Source organism: Carassius carassius, chromosome 18 (assembly GCF_963082965.1).
Source record: "Carassius carassius chromosome 18, fCarCar2.1, whole genome shotgun sequence".
Taxonomy (NCBI): Eukaryota; Metazoa; Chordata; class Actinopteri; order Cypriniformes; family Cyprinidae; genus Carassius; species Carassius carassius.
The window spans coordinates 16,042,195-16,060,546 of record NC_081772.1 but is presented as its reverse complement, the minus strand read 5'-3'; positions in this window follow the sequence as shown (position 1 = coordinate 16,060,546).

Genomic DNA, 18,352 nt, shown 5'->3' with positions numbered 1-18,352 from the left:
GCTACCGGGTGCTTTGATTTCATATGCATTTAATTGATGAAATCAACAGCAAGTTTCATTCTTAAACGAGGTAGAATATGACTTTAAAGTGGGCTGAATAGGGGAGGCGAAAAAACAAACACATCTGTCATTGTGGCTGTAATTGTTGTAATGGAGGAAACACGGCGTATGAGACATGAGAGAAGAGTGTGTGAGAGAGAGAGAGAGAGAGATATAAATGACAACCCATGCGGAATGATTCGCGGCGCGCGCCCATCCGTCCAGTCTCCAATATTATTTTTTTCCATCCATAATTCTTCACGATAAAATTTCATTGTCTATTAAGTAATCCCACAAATGACAGCCTTTATGAGTCTGTAATGAGCTCTAATTGCCACGAATAGCCGGGCCACGTGGAAGGATTTAAGTCTTAAGCCGTCGGGTACTGTGCACAGAGTGTTACCTAGCCATTACTTTCATAATTCAAGGGGAAAATTAGCCCATTTAAGAAAGAAAAAAAATCCTTTGATTTCTTTCATTCTGCTCCGGATGATAGGAATACATCTTTGTCTGCTTGGCTTAAGACGAAGAGTCTAACAAACGCGTATAGCAAAGTGCCTATTTCCAAGAGAAGCGATTGTGATTGAATAACGCAAATATAGCAGATAAAATGTTGTAAAGACTCTTATCGATATTTTGACCCCTTTCAGTTGTAATTTATAGTGTTGGCCAGTCAGGCCCTGAATGAAGCCTGGGCATAACTAAGTTTACATTGCAGTTCATTACAGTTTACTCAAGTTTTAAGTTAAAAATACTGCTCTCCTCAGGTCTTCGTTACGCTATAAATACCGTCTGAAATACCACATCGTGCATGTTTGGTATTGGAACCAAGTCATATAGTCAAGAACATCTAAAGATGTTTTTTTTTCAGTAATAATAAAATATGGTCTTCTACCTTTGATTTAACATTCTTATCTGGCTATTTTACTTTTTATTTGCCATATTATTCTCTGTGCTACCGCAAAGGCCACCTGGGGTAAATGGCCCACTGGATGTAATTTTCTGCCAAAGCACTGAAACCTAAAACTACACAACTTTCAAAAACACCTATAATACTTCTACAAACTGTTTTGTATAAGCGGTTGTGAATGGATTTGTTGTGACGGTTGTGCAAAGACTGGGTTGCACAGTGGAGTGCTCAGCACGAGTTCTGTATGAATAAAATGTGTATAAAATATGTGAGATAACATGGCAAAAATTAAATAAACCCGGAAAATATTACAGCGTCTGCTGACATGTCCCAAAATTCTAAAATATTTTTTATATGGTTCTTAAACGTTTAGACCCGTTAGATTCTAATCAAAAGTTCATGCATTTTTAATTGATTTAAATTCAAGCATCACAGGTGGGTGCAGCTTCATAGTTAGTTTATAAGTCAACTACAGGGAGAAACTATTTCCACACACACATGCGTGCGCGTTATTATTAGCTAACTATTAATTAATTATATTTACATCAAACAGGCTACGTGAGTAGTATTTCTAATGTGGTCTGTTAAAAATGAACACAGTTGTCAACATGGTGGCAAAAGCTCTCACCTTCAGTCCCGTGCAATAATGCACTATAAGCGGTCCATAACTGCCGTATTGCATAAGTGTCATTAATTTGTGTCAACGCCTCCTCACAAAAGTTGCATTGTGGCACAAGGGGCCAGCCTGCGGCCCATCCCGACTGATACAGTGGGTGATTCCCCCCATTCCCAGTAACTAAGCAACACACGGTGAATACTGAAAACTGAAAAGAAACACTCGGGTTTTCAATATAGTCTTCAATAGCAATGGGAAAATGAACAATGATCCCGCAGACAACATAATGCGGCGCAGTGACTTTTCATTGCCAATTATCTCCTTCATCTGAATAGCAGCTGCAGGGCCTGCTCTTCATTTCATCGTCTTGGTGGCTGAGTGGGGGGCTTAAATTCAATTGCCTGTGTGTGTGTCAAAATCTAATTTATGTCTTAATGACGGATACGATTTTTATGAAAGGGAGTCGGAGCCACACACATATAGGAATTTCTACAGCAAACTGCAACTGGTGCTTATTCTCAACGTTTTTCTTCGCGAATAAATGACAAGATATATTTATTAAGATTTTTTCCATAAACATAGGCTACAAAGAATGGGTGAGACTAAGATAAGCCACATAAACAGCGCGCAATTAGGAGAGGCAAGAAAACAAGACAAATACCGACAGATTCGGTGATGCTGAACTCAGTGTTACCCATAGAACCTCATTAAAAATCCTCTCTCTCATCACCTTATTAGAGCACACAACTCTTCTAATAGCCAACAGTTCCTTCCGAACGACTAGACAAACATTCATGACTAAACCACAACAGGCGAGACGCAGGACCAAATAGCCATTAGGCCGATTGCGTTTCGCTTGACATGATGAAATAAAATGTAGAAAATATGTAAAGGTCTTAATCAAAGGGCCATAGAGAGCTGCAGATTTACATCCAAACCACTCTTTTAAAATATATATACTTTGGGGGTCCGGTGCTGTAAATTAGCCACAATGGACATTTACTGGTCCGAGATAAATAAGACCATATTATAACAATCAAATGTATTCCATATTTTTTTTTCCAATTTAATTTCCATTTTGTATAAATAATTGCAGTCTAAATAAATTTTAAACTTTAACAGTTACAATTAACAGTTTTGTACAAGTATAAATTGTAATCAGTTGTTGAAATCTTTTTTTATTATCTTAATCAAGATACCAAAAATCCATTAGAATCAATTGTTAAATTAATGTATCAAATTTGGTTCCTTTTTGTCAGTAAAATGCACCTGAAAAAAAAGTTTTATGAATTATATGAAAATTAATAAATAATCATTAATATTATCAGAATATTACTAGACATCTAGTTTGTAACATAAGATTGTATTTAAAGGTTATAAAAGATGCATGCACCATTTTAATAAATAAAATGACCAATTTAGCATAGATCTTAATAAAGGCAGTTTAACTCCATTAGCAAATTTATTTATTTTTGTTTGGTCTTTTCACTGTCACGTGAAGAAGTAAAATATAATTGGTTTAGATTTAGTTTTAATTAATTTTATACATAAAAAAATGGTGAAAATAACAAAACAAAAGTAAGCTGAAAAGGTGTCCCATATAACAAATGGAAAGAACAGTCCTGTTATTTTTGTCAGAAATAAATTATACTTCCTATTGTCAGGAATTAAATACTACAAAGTTATCAGAGCACAGTTTCCGCAGACACAGAAGCTCATTTGTGTTTCATTATTCTGATGAGGGGATTCTCTGTTCACTCTCTTGTGAGCAGATGCACACTCTATTGATTGACTCTATCATGACTGGAGTGTGAGTGTGGTGTTTTTCTGTCAATTACAGTAATGTTTATCATGGCTCATTACCGCACGTCATTGTTATGCGCACACACACACACACACACACACACACACACACACACACACACACACACACACACACACACACACACACACACACACACACACACACACACACACACACACACACACCACTCTCCCCAGATTGCCCTCTTACTAGGAAGCACTAGTTGACTTTAATGACTGCCATCTACCCTTCCCTCTCTCACACTCTCTTTCTCCCCATCACTTCCTTTCTGGATGAACAGGGCACACGTTATAAATGAGTGTATGCTGCCATTATCTGCTGTGGTCTCTTACTGTGTTAGTTATGAGGATGATTTTCAGAGATCATTTTGAGAGTAGAGGTCATCAGTGTCAAGATATTGCTATAAATTGGGATAAGGCCATCCAGAGCCCATTTGGCAAACATGTTAGGATCATGATTTTGTTTTGTCAGTCTCTGAATGTCAGTACTTTCTTTATGTTTATTTCTGATACTGTTATAAAATTGTGCCCTCTATGTATTGCTAGCATCACTGAAACCCTTAATCCTCTTAACAAACGCCTAGGAAAACATACCTCAGTTGCACGGACATTCTTGGAATGTACAGGCAAAGCAAATCCTTGAGAGTTTTTAATATTTAAAACCACTGTTAAATGTAATCTTGAACAAATCTCAAAATAAATATAACTATTTCATAATGTACATAGTATAGTGATGATTAAATATACTTGCAGCATTAAAATGACTGATTTCATTTTTTTTCTTTACACCTACACTTTTTTTTGCTTCAGATATCTTTTCTAATAAACACTCTCTCTTATATATCCTCAAGTTCATGATGAAAACACATATTTTTGCAGCAGTGTGGTGCTTAACAAACAGAGTTCTGTTTAATCCAGTTCCCAAGGTTAGCCTGGCCTATCGTGCATCAGTGGGTCAAACTGCTTATTGAGTCATTTTAGGTTCTCTGTGTTAACATCAGCCTACACTAGTAAGCTGTGTGTTCTATAGGCGTCGCTTTGAAGCCAGGATAAGTATTTCTGGAATGATCTGAACTGTGCAGGATAATAAGTCAAATCTAGGGTAAGTTACTCAAGTGTTTGTGTTTTCATCAAGGTGTGCTCAATACAGTAATAATTACTCTAGAGCTGCACTCAGACATCTTAATGCCACCTAGATTACAGATCTTATCCTCAAAGCTATTGGTTTATCCATTTGATGCATTCCTGTTCCCAATTTTCCAAAACACATGGTTGCATAAATTTAAAAATAGGAGTGGATGCATATGTAGGAGATTGTTAGATACCAAAGCAACAGTTATAACTCTAATGGAGCTTATTAAACAAAAGAGGCATAACTGGATGAAACACCTGACTTAACCTGATACTATCAAAGAAAACAAAGTTTGGGTAGGACTTTTCCTTCTTCTAAAATAGGTTTAATATTAAAGAAACATTGCAGTTGAGGTCAGTTGAAAGCATTTGCTAATAATAGTATAAATAAATGAATAAATAAATGAGTAAATGAATGAATGAATACATAAATTAATTAATTAACTTGTCCCTTGTTTTCTTAAAAAAATAAGCAAATGTTTGGGATGCAGTCAGGCACATTTACTGTTTCCCTTTTGGTAGGATAGCCATAAAACAGTTTATTGACATTTGTGTGTGTGTGTGTGTGTTTGCGTAATGTAATATATCATTTCACAACTTTGTTGCCATGACAATATAGTGACATAAACCCTAAACTGACCATGAAAATTATGAGAATAGCTTTAGAACTATATATAATATAGAGCTGATCTTAAATTAACCCATTATATTTATTTTTAACTGTTTATTTTCTAAATTCATGTTTCAGTTTTTCACGTTTCATTTTTTTAAATCAAAATATCATACATTTATATTCCCCTGAAATGACAGACTTACCTCTGGTCACATATGCAGGACTTTTCCTTATTTTCTCCAATCATTTATTCTGTTTAAGCCCCGCCTCTTTCTCTGCAAGCTCATGTTTATCTGCCTTCATCGGATCAACAACTGATTAATTAATAAAACCAAGTTTTTCTTTTTGGACAAACCATTTCACCTGAATGTATATCACAATATGGAAGAAAAAATTGTCACCATTGCATCAAAACTTTAAAGGATTCAATGTACAGGATTTGCATCTGACCGTAACTTGATCGGATGTTCTTCATTCCAGTGTTAAATGGTTTATTTTTGAACTTCCCTATAAGGCTGAAACAACCAAAAATCTTTTGATCAGTGTGTAAACTGTTAGCCAACATGCACATATCGCCAAAAGACTAAAATTTAGAAAACACTTTCATCTCCCACTCTGTGCTTTTCCAATGCAAAATTCACCCACACTACCCCTCAAGACATATCCACCATAATTTTCTACAAGTCTCCTTTCAAGCCATGCTAAAATGCACTAAAACAATCTGAATACTCTTATAAAAGTTGTGATTGTTTGATGATTGCCGGTCCAATTAATTTGTGTGGGGAAAAGCACTCTATAGTCTGGGGTGCACTTCATGTAGCTGGATGAAAAAAGGACTAATTTAATTAGGAAGCCTTTTAATTCTGTTTGGAAAGCTTCCAGCAGTGTTTCAGCCACCTCAGGATAAGGTGTTTTCCCTGTGTTTCTTTAATTGTTGCAGTTTTGTGCCTCCTTGTGTCATAGATATACAAGAGGACCTTAATGTTGTGCATGTACAGAGAGGAGTAGGTAGATCTGAAAGGACTGTGCTGTGCCCCTCTCTCTCGCACTCTGTCCTGTTTAACGAGAGCTGAAGAGACTTTCAAGTGTGGCTGCGTCTTTGTGTTGCCTTAGTGCATTTGTGTCTGTGTGTGTGTGTGAGTGTTTTGGGGGGTAGGGGACTGAAATTTGTATGCAAGCAAGCGAGATGAAGTCCCACTCTTTCCCACTAGAATCTGTATCCCCTCACCTGCTCATTGCAGCAACTCTAGTTCAAGTCAAGCGGACTAATGTGGATGCACGTGTGAGGGCTTCGCAGCACCTGCTTGAGTCTCCTCCATCCCTATCCCTTCCTCACGGTCTCTTTCATTTGCTCTCTCTAAGGTCACTTGCTGATTCCACTGGCTCCATATGCACAGTTTCATCCTATGTGAGAGTGGAGTTTGTATTAGGTTATGCATGACCAAATCATTATTGTTGGAAAGAATTAGTTACTTTAACAGTTAGTAAATACATTTTACCTGTGTGTGTATCATTTATTTTAATGTATAATGTAATTTATTGAAGATATAAAGTCCTAGAAAGAAAGAAAGAAAGAAAGAAAGAAAGAAAGAAAGAAAGAAAGAAAGAAAGAAAGAAAAAGAAATGTTAAAATACAAGAAATGTACTACATGCAACGTTTACATTTTAGGAGATGAACAAAAAAAGCAAAATTAAGAATAATGATATCATTAATAAAAATAATAATACAATAAGATAAAACTTTATACTGCTGTTACTATTAAACGAACAAACAAATTAAATAATAAATTAGAAAGTGCAACAAACTTAATCCACACAACCCTTGTCTGTCTTTTTTCTGTCTTGAATATTTCAGAAATTTTCAGGAGACAGAAACAAAATGGAAATAATAATAATAATAGCAATAACATTTTTCTATTTATCTATCCTTAAAACTGGCTATTTATTTCTGTTATTTATTATAAGCATGTGTATTTTGTGGAGAGACTTGAATAACATATCTGCTTTGACTTGGGGCATGAAAAATTATTTACTTCTTACTTTTTGTCTCTACTATAACCATGTGTGAAGTATTCATGGGGAAAAAAAGTTAAATAAAATAGAAATTCAGAAAAAGAGAGCCTCATTACCACCTTGACCTTTGACCTTTGGCTTCTGACTTATGGCCTTCAGTGTTGTGTTAAATATCCTGATGACGGGAGCGTCTTAAAAGCAGAGGGAACTTTTTATTTATCCTGAGAGAGAGAGTCACCTAGTGAGGAGATATTTTTCACCCAATGACAAGTGGATGGAAGGACGGGAGTGAACTATGGATAAATGATGTCACTGACCAGGAGGCAGGGAGAGAGAGAGTGACAATGAAATGGGGATATAAAATCTGAGAGACCGACACACAGAAAAGACTACAAATACTGAGACGGGACAGAGGAGGAGAATGCAAGAAGACAAACTTTCAGAGTCAGTGAGCCCAGTTAAAGCCAACGAGTGTCTATCCGGCCAAATACACAGGCATTCAATGGGGTCAACCCCATTGAGCCTCTAAAATACTGTCATGATAATCCATGGTAAAGATCTCAGCCAGTCTTTTAAACAACCATGGAATCTTTTACGCTTGCACCCTTTTCTTTCAACCCGTTTTTTTTCTTCCTCCCACCCCACGTCCATCCTCAAATCTCTCTACCCCAGTATTCACAAAGTCATTAATGAGACATTCAAGGCTTTTTGAATCGGCCAGAGACATTGTGTGTCAAAGAGCGAGAGACAGAGTGAGAGAGCACATCAAAGAAAGGAAAAGGGGAGTAGAGAGGGAGAGCAAATAGTGGAGAGGGCCCGAATGTACTCCCAGCTGAAAGCAGTTAGATCATGTTCTTTTCATGGTCCGATTAGAATCAAATCGATCCCTCAGCACCACCACCCCCTCCAACCACACAAACACACTTTATAAGCAACTCTAAAGAGCTCTTCCAACAAGTACACGCTGCAGCCAGACGTCCACCTGAATGGAAATCAAGTTGCCCTGCCGAAATGTGTTTGTAAATGGGACATGGGTTAGAAAGACAGACAGACAGAGAGCAAAACAGTTGGGAAATGGCTCTACTTGATTATTACCAAAATGCCACATTTTACAACCAGTGATCGGATAATGATTGTTAAATTTTTGTTTAGGGACACACAATATATCAAAGCCATTTCAATTATCTGTCAGGTTTTATTTTATTTTATTTTATTTTTAATGTGCATATTTAATATAGGACATTTAATTGTGCTATTTCCACTTTTTTATATTTAGATTACCTTTGCTGTCATCTAATGCTAACTTAAAAAAAAAAAAAAAAAAATTCCAACTATTTAATAACACTTTGAGATGTAATCTTTAGAAAATCTCAAAATGAATATCCATTTTGATAATGTACATTATAATGCTAATGATTATATTCACTTTCACTTTATATTCACTTTATTTAGCATTTAAAAGGATCATGTTCAAGTTTTTTTTACTTTTTTATTGTTTATTTTATGTTAAGTACAGCAATAACATAATTTTAGACATCGAAGAATTATACATTGCCTGAAAATTTAATAATAATAATAATAATAATAAATCAAATAACAATAAAAAGTACAGCAATTTTTTTTAAGAAAATATGAAAATAAATATGAATTAAAAATAAAATTATGCAAAAGAAAAAAAAACAAGTAGATTACATGAGCAGTTATATTTTTACATTTTGTTAATATTGGTAATTTATTGGTCATCGGTTACGACATGAAAATAATTAACTGGCTCATTCATTGTTTTTAATAAATATTAGTGCACCTTTATTTTTATCGTAATGACTTGTTCAGTACATATTTTTTAAACATATAGTTCATCCAAAACATCTAACTTTACCTTACCTCAACAAATGGCTTTATTTTGGAAAAAAAAAACGAGTTAAATGTTGGCACAGACACAATGGATGGATGGAGCCTAGAGATCTAAGATCATGAAGTTGTATTGTTTGGCTGGTATTGCCTACAGGGTGATTTAATCGAGTGGGGATTTTAAAAATTCATTGGAAAGATTTTGTGCACAAGTGTTTTTGTTTCATGGAAATTTCATGTGTAAGTGGCATTGTGGCAGATATATTTAGTGGGGTAGTAACGTGCCTAGGGTCTTTTTAATGAATGAGGTAGAATTGTGTGAGGAGTATTTAGTGTCATAGTACCAAGTGCTATTAGACTCACTCAACCAATAGATGACACTAACATTCTCTTAGCAGCTGCAGACACTTCAGCGAAAGCATCTAGAGAGGGAGCATTCACAGAGGTACATGGGCCGTTGATGAAGTTTGTATGGGCGTAAGAGGACAGGGCACTGCTGATTCATGACGGTAGGGTTTTTTCTGCAAAGCATCGTTGGTACACGGGGAGGGTTCATGAGGATAGTGTGTAGTGCAGATGTCTCTAACATCGACACTTCCAGCTGGGACAACATGAGCACCCCTGCGCTTTCATTCATGTTTAATGAAATATTTAAAGTTCAATAGAAGCTAAGCTCTAGCAACAGTTATTATATAGTAATAACTTAGTTATTATATAGTTAATGGTGTGAATCGTCCTTTGAACAAAGTAATTAATGTGGTTTTATTATTTAATTATTAATGATTAATTATTATAAATTCATTTGGTTAACTATATAAATAATTATAAATAATTAATTATAAAAAATATTGTATAATTATAAGCTTCAAATTGTTTTATTTAAAATCCTCCAAAAATTGGCCCCACTCACTATCATTGTAAGCCCCTCACCGAAACCTCTATTTTTGTTATTCTCAAAAGAACACTAGAGATGAGTGATTTTTGGATGCATACAAAAAATAAATAAATAAACAAACAAACAAAAAGCTGTCATTTGAGCTTACCTTGTTTCAAAAAGTTTTTTAATTTTTTTTATCTTAAAAGATAAAAAGTAACAAATATCGCCAGCCAATTGATCTTTCTGGTTACTGTTTAACTGCTGTGCAGCTGCTCTGTAAGTGAGTGGGTGGGACCACCCTGTGGTCTGTTACACTGACACCTCTCTCTCTGTCTCTCCAGTCTTCCCCTTTTCACCTTACACTCGCATTCATTCACTCTGCAGCTGCAACACCCGACCACTTTCTCTCAGCCGAACTCTCACTCTTTCTGTCTGTGTTTGTCTCATCCAGTCCAGAAGATGGATGGAAGAGGCTCTAAAACAGGCCAACAATAGTCGCTAGCGCAAGGTGAGCTCTTGCAGCTGTGCTAACTGGCTAGCATGAACGTCACAGTATGGCAACAGTATGCTTTTGTTCTGGCTCCCAGCCTGAAAAGGGCCATGGGGGGGTTTGCATGGCACACTGGCGCTGGGTCATTTTTCTCTCGGTGTGCCAGTGCTACCCTTCTGCCCCTGCCTCACTCCCTCCACAGCTGTGTGTGTGTGCTAGTGTTAGTGGGAGGAAATGCGAGGGCATGGGGATGATGGAATACGTGCGTGCGGCGGGCGGTTGGGGCCTGTTTTGGGCGCGTTTTCCCCGCCGCCCTATTAGAGGCTTGTTTATTGGCCTTGTGATGCCATTGTCCTGCGTGTTCAGGGGCGGCCACACTGCGTAATTGGCCGATTGGCCACGCTCTGCAGCGGCGGAGGTGATTTATAATGTGGCCTGAATGGGGCTGACTTCATAACGTCACAGACTAACGCTGAATAAACGCCAGAGAAACGTTAATGAAAGGATGAAACGTCCACCGAGCCCTTTGTTTCGGTGTGAAATCGGCGATTGGGACAAAGAGAGTCGCTGGAGTCCCTTCTTTCTCTCGGAGTTTCAATTTTTCTCCAGTTCTGCCTCTTTATTAATCTCTTTTTCCTCTGCCTTTTCTTCACTGTTTATCTACATCAGTCGTTCTCTTTTACCCCTTTTTTACGCCTTGTCTCTCTCTCGCTGTTTTTCCATCTCTCTCTGTCTTAGCTAACCTCTGGCCCTTTTCTCTCTCCCTTTTTCTCTCCGTCTTCTTTGTACTGTCTTTGTTAATGCCTCTGTAAATGAAGTTGTCGGTTCTCACTTATTCTCTCCTTCTCATTCAATCTCCCTTGTTTTATCTTAATCTTTCAGTCCTTAAATGGGCCCTCTTAGTGCCAGATTCCCATTTGGTGAGAGCCAGGAAATCTTCACCTGAACGCCTTCACTTTTCCCATTAACCCAAAATTTAATTGCCCAACTTTTATCTTTTTCTCTACAAACATGCACATAAAGGTTTTAAAGCTTCTTATGCTAAACATGCACATTTATTCTTTATTTTTATCCTACTTCAGCTTGGCAGAGAGCATGGGAACACATTTTGTTACAGTAATTTAATGCAGCCTAGAAAATAATGGGCCGAACGCTCCAGAGACACTCAGCTGGAAAATATGTGTTTTTCCCTTTTAAAAATATGATTCTAGTTTGACATTTCAGTTCACATGATTCCACTTCATCAATCAATGACATGTTACTTCATCATTTAACAACATGATTCAAGCAACTGAAGTGAAATAATACCATCAAATTAATTTTCACTTATTGGTATTAGATCTCGAATCTGATCTGTGGAGACGCAGTGAAACGGAAAGGATCCAACACGTTTCTTGATGAAGTTGCCTGAACTGGTTCACTACAGCCGTGGGTCAGCTGTGAGTATGTATGTGTGGGCAGTTATAAAGCTAATGGCTTGCAGGGGGCAGGTTTTAATGACCTCCTAATTAAGTCTAACCCTCCCACCATTGACCAGATCATATAGTAGAGGTTAAAGGTCATTTACATAGAGACTGGTAACCAGTGTCCACCACCAAACTAATTGAATTGGGAATACCTACATTTGCGGAATACATCCTTCCTTTTCTTTCCACAGAGTATAGCATTTTTATCAGTCACCAATCAAAATAATAGATCTGCCTTCTGTCTTTCACTCTCTGCCTTGTCCATTAGGAAGCTACATGGTTAAATACAATTTTGTTGGACATTTGCTGAACTGAACAGAGTTTAAATTTCCTTCCTGATTTACAATGACTTAATTTGGTATTAATTGAAACAGAATGATTTATTTAATTCCAAGCATTCATAACTCAAGGTAGACTGAATTGAGACAAGAAATTAAAATAACAAAACAGTGAAAAAAAGAAAACAATTATTTTTTTGTTATGTTTATTGTGAGTTCAATATGTACACACACACACACACACACACACACACACATATATATATATATATATATATATATATATTCAATACATGGAGTTAAAGGCACAGTAATAATTTTGTTAGAATATTACTTTTTATTTTATTTTTTTCATTTTGTTGTTGCAATTTCTCGATCTGTCTAAAATCATTACCTTTATCATTATTTTATAAATTATAAGTTATCAGAAAAAAAAACACAATCAGTTATTGCTGACTTTCTGTGTTCCCTTGGGAGAATATTTTTAGGGGTCTATCCTGTCTTCCCAGCCTCCACTCATCCCCCCTACCCCCTAATGGGAGGGTGTTAATATAGTCGCTTTTCCCCTGGTGTTAAATAGGAACAGTTTCTCTTGTGTTAATTCTCCATTTTGTCGCTGTCTGTGTGCAAGACCTCTCAGTGTTCAGTCTCTTATTCTGCACTAAATGCTCAGCTACCCCCTCCCCTTTCTCTTTCTCCCCTTTCCCCTTTCTTTTCACTCTCCTCTCTCCTTCAGTGAGGCCATCTAGATTATGTTGCTAAGGAGATTTTTTTCGTTCTCTCTCTTTTTGCTTTTTTCCCTCTGTTTTCCATTGATTTGGTGTTAATGCATTTTCAATGCCCCTTGGTGTGTGCTGGGGGAGTGGGGGGCACAGCGAGTGCAGTCTTCACACTCACTAGAGGAATTTTACTCTGAAGGGGTCGAGGAGGGGGGGACTGCCCAAAGAGAGCCACTCAAGTGAAAAATTAGGTGATTTTTACCAAGCATGGGAGCTGGCTCACTGAGACGCACACACACGCTCACCCACACACACCGAGTAGCACGGTGACCACCCACTCCTCTTGTATTTTCTATCCTCTTTTCAAAAAACACTCACAGGTGGATTTGCGATTGCTGCCATTCTCCTCGCTCGTGCCTATAACACTGTATGTGGAAATAGCCATTCTTCAGGTGACCTGTCAGCTCCACTTGCAGGCCTGAAAATGGAAAGAAAGAAATAACACACTAAAATAATAACAAAGATCATTAACACTTGATTCCAGGGGTTCCACTCCCTTTTTTTTTTTTTTGGTGAGCACCAGTGACAATTTTCACAATGATTGAAAGGCACCGGTGGCAATTTTCATTATGATTAAAAGGCATAATTGCTTAGTGGTGTTATTGTCATATATTATGCAAGTATAATGCTGATATTTAAATTATAATAAATATCTAACACTTGTTGGTAATCTTGTATTGACAAATACTTTATAAAATGTGCATAAAAACTGCATGTATGATACAAATGACACAGTTTGGATTCAAAGTGGAACACTTCATGACAAATTTGCAGCACCAATTGTTTTTCCGACAACAAATATGTAACTTCTTGAAGGTAAAATTATTATTTTTTTGTTATTATTTATTTATTTGTAAAAATCTGAAAATCCACTTAAAGTGCAGTCTGCTCTGATTGGCCAACTGACCCAGTGCATTGTGATTGGTCGAACACCGCAAGCACTCTCGGAAATGTAACGCCTCTTTCCATAATCGTGAGCTTCATCTTTTATAATAAATGTAAAGACAATAAATAATGTTCTTAGTTTTACCGTCAGTTCAAGCCCGAAAAGGGGAACAGAGCCGTGTGACAGACACAGTGATGAAGCTCATATGTTTTTGCAGTACACAAGCCACGGACTGTTAAAACAGCTGACTGCACTGTGACCGTCTCTCTCTCTCTCTCTCTCTCATAGACGCATGCATACATGCGATGCACAAAACTCCACATCTGAACCTTCAATAGCAAATACTTAAACTAATAACAAAACATACTTACAGTAGCTGATTCAGAAGTGCCAGATTGTCATAGCAAAGTCAGAATGACCTCCTTTCCTAGGTTCACAAAACGGTCGTCCATAAAATGCATTGCTGTTCTGTTGAAAGTAATCTTAAAGATTCCTAAATGCATCTACTTTCATAAGGCCAAATAAAGTGCTTTTGCTTTCACCTAGATACACACAGCATCTCCCTGACACGACTGCTTCAACACTAACTGCGGTTACTGGAACCACATCTTCTTTCTTTGAGTGAACATTTGGGTGGCATTATGCAAATATTGCCACATAATGACGTAGACATGTGGGGCGTGTTTGAATGAGCCACTTAGAAATGTCCTGCTCCAGTCCTGCTTGCAAATCAGCCTCATGTCAATCAGCCAGTTCAACCTTTTCATCATCAGACTCTGGCTCAAAATGGTAAGGTACAATCGATACCATCATTTTTATGGATTGATACGTTTCCAGTGATGTCATTCTGTCATGGCAATGGGCGTTTAGATTCCGACACGTGGTGTACACAGTAGACCAATTACAAAATTACAAAAGACTGCGCCATCTAACCAATCACAGTAGTGAGGGCTGAAGGAGAGGAGGGGCTTAGAGACTGATTCTTTGAACTGCATCGCATGAATCATTTACGAATCATTTAGAAATGAGGTAAAATTAAATCTATTTTTTGAGAAAACAAATGTGTTTTTTGACCTTGCATGCATGTCAACCTCTTTTAGGAGACTCATAAAACAATATTAGCAACCTTAAAAAGGGCATAATGGGGCACTTTGAAAAATATCCATTAATTTATTTGGTAAGCTGTCATGTAATAAATTGGATAATGTACAGTCATTGTCACAATATAAACCCTTCAAAGTGTTCTAATGCCCTGTCAGGGAAAGTACATTATCCCTTAATATGCACCTGGATGTAAAATCATCCCTTTATGCAATTGAATTAGGTCACTAAATTAGCCTCTATGGGATTAGCTGACAATAAACCGTTCACAAATTACATTTGCATGAAGAAAGTGCAATAACTTAAAAAGGTTGCATGATAATTGCATGAAATGTTCCAGGCATGTTTTCTACACAGGTATCTGCTGTCATTGTTTTTTCCCCTCCATTGTCAGTCACTCTGTAATGTTTGGTTGCAGTTATGGTGTAAATGAATTCCTTAGTGTCACATATGAATTATGAACAATTCTTCTGTTTTTTTCCCCCATATACATTACTGTCTCTCTCTTCTTTCCTGTCTCCCACAAACACTGCAATGTTCTTCTCTGCCCAAATGCAGAAGATACTCATCTATCTACCACTCTGTGGACTATTCAGCTTAATCAGAGAGCAGCTAAATCAGGATTTGGAAGGCACTATAGCTGATGATGCCCACTCCAGCTGCAACCACCCAAAAGTCAGAGGTCATGACATGAATCTGATTTTATATGTATGATGAGTTTCTTCATGTGTTCGTCCATTGTACCTGAAGAATGTATTTTTCTGTTCATGCTCCATCTTCCTCTTTTCACCTCCTCAGTCTCTTTCAGTTGTTCAGTTTATACTCATCCAGAATGTCTGAATGCAAAACATAAAAAAGAAATGGAAAAAAGATGAGAAAATCTGCACATTTAGAATGTAAGAGGGAAGATTCCGATCATCTTGTTTGTGTCCAAGAACTTGGTAACTACTGCGTCATGAAGAACTGCAGGGGTCCTCTCTAGTATGTATGAATGAATTATTTTTTTATGTTTTTGTGAATAAATGAATAGATATGACAAAAATTAAATTACTTATCCATATACCCTCACTTCAAAAGGTATTCAAAAAATGTTTAACAAACTTGAAGTGAACTCTGGAATTTAGTTTTTCCACTCATTTCTCACTGTTTCTTTGTAAATAGTGTTTGAATACTAATGTTTGGTACATTTAAATATCATTAAGCTTTGTTGTTTACATTGCTGAGTTAGAGTAAACATATTTCAGTCTGACTCTTTCTCCTCCTCTCTTTTAACACCATGACTGCATGTACGAGTCTGTTCATGTACTCTACTCCGACACATTTCTGATTCAGTCTTTTATGTTTATAATGAGAGTGTGTTAGAAAAATAAATAAGAGAGAGGCCCAGAGGAGCTGACAAGGAGAGCATAAATTATGCAGCTTTCGGAGAGTTTGTTTACTCATATGATTATGGATAATAACATTGTGAGAATGAGCCAGGAGAAAATGGTAAACACCATAGTAGCCGACATGCGCAACTCAACCCAAGAGATTCTGCACAAATGCACTCACAATGGATTTTATGATTAATTGTGTTTTACAAATGCTGTCGAATCTGTGCAAGCCGCCTTAGGGCAGAAGCTGTGTCACTGTGGGAAATTGATGGAAGAGCCATTAGTGTTATTGACACACATAAAGACTGTCAGACTCACACCTGTTTATTGTGAATATATGCTGGCAATCACATACAGACACACATGTTGTCACTAATACCACCTGTTTGTTGCACAGCTCTGAAATGCTGATGGCTGTGAGAACAAGCTCCTTCCTTTGATGGACAGAAAAAGATACTCACAGACACTAGTATTCATCATCTATTTGATCCCTTGTGGAAAAACCTCAAGTCTCTGACAGGGACAGGACAACAACAACAACAACAACAACAAAGCAGTAAAACTGAGCTAATTTTTCTTTTTGTCCTTCATAGGATGGGGCATTCTTTATTCTCCCTGGCTGGTACAAATTGGTCAACTGTGGACCTTTTCTTTTCAGAGCGAGGTGTAGGATGCGGCGAGGCCGGGATCTCAATCAGGCGTTGATGTGATCAAAGTTAATCCCTCATTGGTGCCGATGTGACCCGAAAAAAATCGGCTTAAAATGGCTCCATTAAACTGGACACAGTTTTGCCATTCAAAGGCTGCACCATTCCCCTTCTCTTTCCTTTCGTCTACCCTCTCCCTCCTCTCTGCCACCCACACACATCAGCAGTAGAGGAGCATTAAGACAAATACATTCATAACCCTGTTTTATTAAAGACTTGGGGCCCCTGGGTGTTGTGTAGGGGCCCTGGGGGGCCGGTGCAACAGCGGGGCGATTAGGATAAGACTTCCCATGAGGAACACGAACACGGCACAGCAGCAACCGGGCCCTAAGATGTCCGTTCCCCTCCCACCTCGAAACCTGATCCTCTATTTCATGCACATTAGTGCTGAGTAAACGCTCCCCCAGGCTGCCTTTACAGTGAGCCTCACTTTAGAAGAGCGATGCGCTACTAAAGACGCTGAGAAGCAGTAATTTCTATCTTGTTACACTTAAAAGATGGTGTCCAATTATGCATAGCAAAATTATAATGTAGAGTATGAAGAAGAGATATTAATTTTGATATTTCATATTGATTATATTTAACAATGTTAGTAAATTGTTAGTGTTTAAAAGATGAAATTTCAGTAAGTGTTAGATTACAGCAAATGTAATCAACCTGTAAAAATAACTGTGTGTAATTAAATATCAGGTAATAACCATATGCATCCCTAGTGTGCATTCATGTAATAATGTTTTTAAAGATAAACTCAACAAATGTAATGTAAGTGTAAAAACAGGGGAAATTGGAATGCAAAATTAAATAATCAACATTGACTGAAATGGTAGAGATATATTGTGCATCTCTAAAGATTGCTCAAAAATATATATAATAAAATCTTACATTGTGAAATCTATGGAGGTTCATAATACTTCTCGTTCTCACTTTTTACTTTAACTGTCTTGTGGTTAAATTCTTTAATGCTGAATAACATTAAAGGTATGCAGAAGGAGTATGAGGGTATTTTTGATTCAAAACGACTGAACACCAGTGACAGTGCGATTTGTAGTTGTAGAGAAAAGCCACACATGTGTATCAGTAAATTTAAAGTCACAGAGAGAAATGTTTTAAGAGTTGCAAACCTGTAGACTGTTTTTTTCTCTCCCACAAACACAACACAACAGTTACACCTTCTCAAATTCTTCATTGCAGGTGCACAAATCCTATTCTACAAATCACAAATTAAGAAACTCGTACGCTCACATTTTTGAAACAATTTCTGCAGTGAATATGGTGCAAAACGTATTTACACACCCGCATCAAGAAATGTAAAGTCGTGGAGAAATTTTGCACATCCACAAATCAGTATGTGAATTCATCCAATGAGAGTTGCACACTTATAGAATATTTTCTCAGAAA